The sequence below is a fragment of the Haplochromis burtoni genome, unplaced genomic scaffold (assembly GCF_018398535.1).
Source record: "Haplochromis burtoni strain Fernald_Lab_line unplaced genomic scaffold, NCSU_Asbu1 Contig_65, whole genome shotgun sequence".
Classification (NCBI taxonomy): Eukaryota; Metazoa; Chordata; class Actinopteri; order Cichliformes; family Cichlidae; genus Haplochromis; species Haplochromis burtoni.
Window position 1 is genome coordinate 955641 of NW_024582426.1, and position 6776 is coordinate 962416.

General features: G+C 41.6%; 1 protein-coding gene across 6 annotated transcripts in view; it reads left to right on the top strand.

Moving 5' to 3' along the window:
- Positions 1–6776, top strand: part of dab1a (DAB adaptor protein 1a) — a 216744-nt gene that overhangs the window by 136334 nt on the left and 73634 nt on the right. Inside the window, exon 1 of one of the 6 annotated variants that reach the window (XM_005923243.2) lies at positions 884–1905. The exons of the other annotated variants lie outside the window; for them this stretch is intronic. The gene's annotated coding sequence lies outside the window, so the exon portion shown is untranslated. Of the gene's footprint in view, positions 1–883; positions 1906–6776 lie in introns of those variants that run through there. 6 annotated transcript variants of the gene reach the window in all.

The following is a 6776-nucleotide window of genomic DNA, read 5'->3' on the forward strand; positions in this document are numbered from 1 at the left end:
CCCGCCCACAACCCCGGCAACACACCAACCAGGACCCAAGCCCCCGAGGCCCGGCCAGTCGCCAACACTTTGATGACTTTTGAGTTCCAAAAGTCTCATAGCGTTAACATCAACACAGAAATTGGGCACCGTGAGCTTCGTCGCATGGGTGTCCATGTCTAAGCATGCTGTTGGAAACATTCACCTTCACTGGATGGATTACATTCTGAGTGAGTGAATGCTCTGCCATTTGCTTTGTTTCTATGTGATGTAGGTTCATATTTATGCTGAGCATCATGGAACTGGCAGTCTCCTGATCATTCTCTGAACTGGGTTACTTTGATAAAAGCTAGCATTATTTGTATTGCAAGAATGTTTTCGAAACATGGCAAGATCATGCTACGCATGACGTATGAAGTGGCAAAAACTAATGCTAAGATGTTCTGAAATTAATTTGTCTGGAAAAAATACTTTTAGACCTTTTTGTTTATTCCTAAGTAGTATTTTTAACATATTCCATACTATGCTTGTGTCATATTCTTACATTAAAATAAAGACCTCTATCTTTGTTTGAACACGGAAGAGATTTTAGGTGGAGGAGTGCCGAGTGTCTTCCAGTGTTTGCAGAGATCAGAGGAATCGTGTCCGTGCTGAAGCTCCTAAACTCCCCACAGAAGCGCAACACATTTGAGAGTAGGGGATGATGATTTAAGGCCAGAGACTGGGGGAGAAAGAGAGAAGATGAGGTGCAGGAATAAAAAAGTAAAAGGGAAGGATTAAATGAGGACAGGCTGCACAAGATTAAGGCTTATGGGAGACTGGAGGAAAATCATGCAGCTGAAAAATATGATTCAGTCAGCTCAGTATAGTTGCATCACTCTTATAATTACATTTTTTTTGTCATTCTTATACTAATTAATCAACAACATTAAGGAAGATGTATTTTCTGTCTTTAGGACACTTTTCTTTCATTTCTTCAAAACTTTGAACTTGAACTTGAAAACTTTAAGTGTGTGCTCCCACTCTCTGAGCAGGAAGGTTAGACACCATGGTGAATCTGCCAAGTGCATGACTCAGAAATGATTTGGGCTGCATGACTTAACTGTGGGTGGTTAACCAATCAATAGTCTGTGCTGAATGACTGGGTGATGACTGGCTGGTGCATTCATGTTTCGGTGAGTGGGTTTTGTATGCCAGCAATACTTGGTGTGCAGAAAAAGAGTTGATGTGTGATGATGGTGAATTTTGGACAGTACAGTCATCTTAAAACTTGCCTCTAAGCTACATCCAGTGCTGTCTGTTCCAACAGTGATGCAGCCTCTCCATTCACAAGGACTTTGTTTCCACGTGTCTTCATTTTAAACTTAAATCCACCAGTAAGCTCCTCCTCCACACTCATCCACTTTTTTTTCTTTCTTTTTTTGTGGTCATTATAGTTCTGTAATAGACATTTTTAAATCCTTCACCATCACCCAGTGCTTCTCTTTTTCTCCTCTTCACTCCTACCTCCCATCTCCCCTTACTCCTTGAAAGCTGGAAATCAGGACAGTTCAGCAGCGGAGGGGTTAAGATGAACCCAGCCTTGTGATTGGCTGCAGGCCGGCGGTCTGAACCAGCCTACAGATAGAGGTAACCAGGCAACCTCAGAGAGAGAGAGGGAGAGGAAAGAAGAGGGGGGCATAGGACCGAGGAGCGGAGAAAAAAAAGCGCTGAAAGAAGCCTGGCATAGTTTTGTAAGGATTGTGGGAAAAGATGTAAGGAAGCTCGCACGCGCTCTCTCCGGCATGGAAAACTGGATTACTCTCCCTGCTGAAACACACTGTGGATGTCTGAATAAACCAGGAGGGGATTCACGGGAATGAATGGAGACTAAAGCCTTTTCTGAAAATGGGAACTAACAGTGCTCTTTTTCGCAGTAGTGCAAAGGTAAGTGCGTCAATGCAAACAGCCCGAATGGAAATGAACAGAACAAGTGGCAAATTTCGTCCTGTGCGTAAGGTCCTGCCAGCGTGTACTTTTTAGATCGCTGTGTGATAGTTGAATGTGATCAGAAGCCTGTGGATTCTGTGTGCTCTGCCACTGACACTGCAATGAATTATCTATTGCTGCTGCTGCTGGTGCATCGGGATTTTAGCGCATGTATGTATGTGTGTGTTTGTGTGTGTGTGGATTGAGGCTTGTGGGGGGAGTGACCCTCTCAGAGAAATAGTAGAGGGAGGCTGTGTGTGTGCTGTAAGGCGGGAGGGAAGACAGCGGTTTGGTGCATTTGGCGTGTGTAGTTTTACGGGGCGTCCCCACACTCGGAGATTCCGCAACAGATTTACGCACTTAACGACTATAAAGTGTCGAAACCATAAGTTTTATTCCTTTCTCTCTCTGAAACACACGTGTTTCCTACCCCACTGGGGCAAAATTTGACATAGGAGTGCCCTGACTTTATAGTTACCGTATTATACTTTGTGGGATTTTTCTTGAAGATAGCTTTTTTACGTGTCTTTTGTGACCTTACTGTGATTGACCTTTTTTTTTTTTTTTATAAATAAACAAGTTTATAAAAAAAATTTTTTAATTCTCTTTTGTGTATGGAGGTCTTCTGATGTATTGGCGTTTGTCCACGTTTTAGAGGGCTGTCTCACAATAGAAGGGGTATGAAATGTACTGAAACGCAAAACAGGATGAGATTCTGTTGATGAAGTGAAAGTGTAGAAATCCATGCAATGGTGTGTGAGCTACAGATGGTCCTCAATCACTAGGTTTTGGTTGATAGGGTAAGAGAGAGGGCGACAGATCCAGGGGAGGAGAGTTGAATGGGCAACCCGGTCAGGTTGCTTTGGGGGGGCCCAGGATCCGCTGCAGCTAAAAGCCGCATTAATCATGAAACCGTGGCGCTCTGCAGACCCTCACTCTCTTCTCTCTCCCTGTCTGGCGCACAAGCTGCATCAGCTTTATATACATCGTAGTGTATTGCTTAGATGTAGCTCGTGTAACTGGTTTATGCCATTGTGAATACTTGTTTTATACCCATGTTTCAGATTATATTTTTCTTGCGATACAGTCATTAGGGATATGGTAATATCAGTGCGTCATGGTTGGTCCAACCCAAGCCCATCTCCGTGTATATGTTTACCCAACAACTGCTCTTTTATTGTCAGGTGCTGTCAGTTTACTTGAGTATTTTGAATTTATGGTGCTCTGCTGTACTGCATTTCAGATGGAAACACTTCACCTATTATGCCACTCCTGATACCTGTTGTTAGTTCACAGATAAAATGCCCACACCAGACCAGTGCCAATTTTTAAATAAAACTTGCGACATGCTACTTTTAGCTCTAAACGTTTGAATGACAGACTATTTTACTGGAGTTACTCGATTTGAGTAAAGGATTTGGGTACTTTTTCCTCTTCTGCCAAACAGACCTACTTCTGCCTGTATAGACCCAGCTGGCGACTCCAGGTTGTCATAGAAACCTTCAGAGTATTGTGAGGAAACTCAAAGAAAACACTGTTGAAGGCTCTCTTTCTTCCTCTTTCAATTCTCAGCTCCGTCTGTCCCATGTACAGCCTCCCTTTTGCCTATTCTCAGTCACTTTTCAGAACCCAGGCTGCGTCCTGCAATTTTAGTTTTTATGTGTACTCGATAACGGTAGACAACGCTCCTGAATGAATGTTGGACTAAATCTTAAAGAGAAAAGGGTTCTCTAAGTTTATGTAGTCTTGAAGTCATGAAATCTTTGGAAGCTGGAGCTTACTGTTCTGTTCCTAAAGCATCTCACTGCCTTTGTAAAAGCTGGCTTGTAGCTGATTTTGTATCTCAGTTGGAAAACCTTCTTTTCACCCCATTGTTTTGTGATCTACAGAAACTCTAGCGACACCATGTAAATCACTGCATAAAATCACAAACTGTCGGAAAATAAAGCACCATCTAAAAAGGATTGCAATGAGCTCAAGGTCTTGCTTTAACTGTGCATCGTGTGAAGTTTAAATGGTACGACTGCTATCACAGAGAAATGTTGAGGTCTTTGTGTAGACCTGGCTGTTTGCTGATCACTGAGCTTTAGTTCAAGTACAACTTAATTTGCTTTTAGCTGCAGGCGGGTAGACCACAAAGTTTTTGTGTTGGCCAAAAAATAATACATAGTGAGGTATTTTTTAATTAGTTATGTTTCACATTATTATACTGAAGCACCATCATGAGAGGTGAAAGGAGTAAAGGTAATATAGCATACAGTATGTTAGTCCATTTGTTCTTTGTAATGAACAGAGCTTGACTTATAATTCACGTTGTTGCCTTTTTTGCCGAGGCACCCCAGTGACACTTGTTGCTATGGATACAATTCAACATCACAATAAAGTGACAGCCTATTCAAGTTACCTGCTGGATGTGACAGAGGCTGTGTGTGTCTCAGTGGCATTTCGTTAAATTAGCTGTGGCGAAAACAATGAGCTGGCAGCTGCAGTGGAATTATACTTGTGCATGTAGATAACTAACATTCATCAAGTTCCCTGCCTTCATTATTTTCTTTTCCTGTTTGACCTGGAAACTTGAGGGGAGTGTCTTTTCCCCCCCCCAGCTTTATATCTTATGTCACAACACAAAATAATTCCCAATTCTATATTGTCTTTAGGACTAGTTCATACTCAGGTTTAGTTACTCTTGGGTCTATTTTGAACCAGTATGTTTAAAAAGGGACAGTTTCATTAGAATTTAAGATTGTGTAGTAGTAAAATTAATATGCATGTACTAGTTTGGTCTGCTTCCTAGGTAGATATCCCAAAAACAAATATATTATTCAGTTCAAAGGTGAAATTGTGTAAATGAAATTTGTGTTTGACCTTTCCCAAAGCAATGCCAGCTTTTACACACAGCTCTTCTTCAAGTCTTTTTGTCTATTGCCAAAGGAAACAGTTTTCCTTTGATAGCTTTTAGACTCTCTAAAACACCCCAGATGGGACTTACACAGTCTCTCTCTTAGGAAGCCACTGCCTTTCAATTAATGCATTACGGTCACTGGAGCTTTTCCACCTGTAGAACTGTAAATTAAGTCAAGTTCATTGGAGTATCTCAGTGCCGAAAGCCAGGTTTGATTTCCTTACACTATAAGCTTCTAATATTATGTTTGAAAGAACTTTAAGACGAACTCCTTCCTTTTTCTTAGATTTAAACCGTTGTCAAAGGTATAATCTTAAATAAAATAAAACCCTGCTCATTCTTATATTTACTTTTCTGTGGTATATTAAACAGGTGGCAACATGTTAAGTAAGGGTATTTTTTCAGTAGGGCTTCCACTGTTTCACATGGAGGGAGGGGGGAGAATTGAGTGGCTCTTGGCTGGGTGCCCTTCTCATTGATCCACTTTCTGCATGTGTGTGTGTGTGTGTGATCTCAGTCTCATATAATTAGCATTGAGAATATCTTTACAGCCCACTGGGACTCTATGTGTACGTATGTACCCTATTTCTTGCCATTTATTAACTATGAAGAAAACTGAGAGTGTGTTTGTGTCTGACAAATCAATATCCACCCAGACAAACACATTTTTAAGCCGTATGTGCACAAAGCTGTCATTACCACCAATCATGACTACCTTTTGAACGCAAACAGCCACACTAAAGCACATTACACGCATGCACACCCCCACAGAGGGCCTGTGAGTGAGCAGGGCAGTCCATCCAGAGGTTCAGATTAAGCTGCCAACTAATCTGCCTCTGCAGTCTGTAATCTTCTTAAAACACTCGCAATCTGTCCACAGCACTGGGATTAGCATCTGCAGAGACAACAATGCACTTTCACTGTCCTTATATTTGACCACAAAAAGACTGCTTTATGGGTTTAGCATCCTCTGCTTTGCTCTGAAATGGGATCAGTAGGAAAAAAGAATGCTGTCTGTTATTTCCGCTTTTTACTTGTATGGGTTGGATCGTACCTGTTACAGGTCAGTTGGGATAATGCATATCTGTAGGCTTAGAGGTTTTTTCACACCAATAGCTTGCTGTGGGGAAACAAAGACACATTTTCTTTGTAAAACTGACCTGGTTTAAAGCGCACAAGGAAAGTTTGTAGTCCAGGATGAACCACAGAGTCACTCCTACAGACCAACAAAACATATTCTGCTTTAAAAAAACTGAACAACCATGCTATTAACCTTTTTGGTGAATCTTATCAAGTCCTTTTTAACCCTTTCTTTATCATTACTTCGTCCTTTCTTAATCTGTTTTTGATTTTGCATCCCTGCCCTGTTCAGGGTCTACCCTATCTCTCAGTCTGTATTTCATTATTTCTCCTTCTCTCTCTCTCCCTCCATCATTCTCTTTCTGTAGCATAGCTTCAGGGATCCTCTTGTTTCAGATAAGATGCTGATTATGGAACTAAGGCTCTTGAGTTCCTCTTTTTTCCCTGCTCACATTCACATCAACATTAGCATTTCTCAGCATCATTATCACATTGAATCCCTCCCCCCCGTCCTTGATTTACACATCGGTCCTCCTTTTCTTTTTCCAGCGAGTGCCACTTTGGGGTAAAATCACAAAGGTGTTCACGTTGTTAATGAGTTTTAACAGCAAACAAAAGCACTTTATAGGAGGCATTTTCAGGAGGTGAAGACACACATACACATGGGGGCGCGGGCCCACACACAGACTGAAGTCACAGCACATTAACACTTCAATTAATTCAGCGCCTTACATTCTAATTTCCACAGAAGTCAAGATCCCTGACCACCTCCTTCCCTCAAACCACACACACACACACACACACACACACACACACACACACACACACACACACACACACACACACA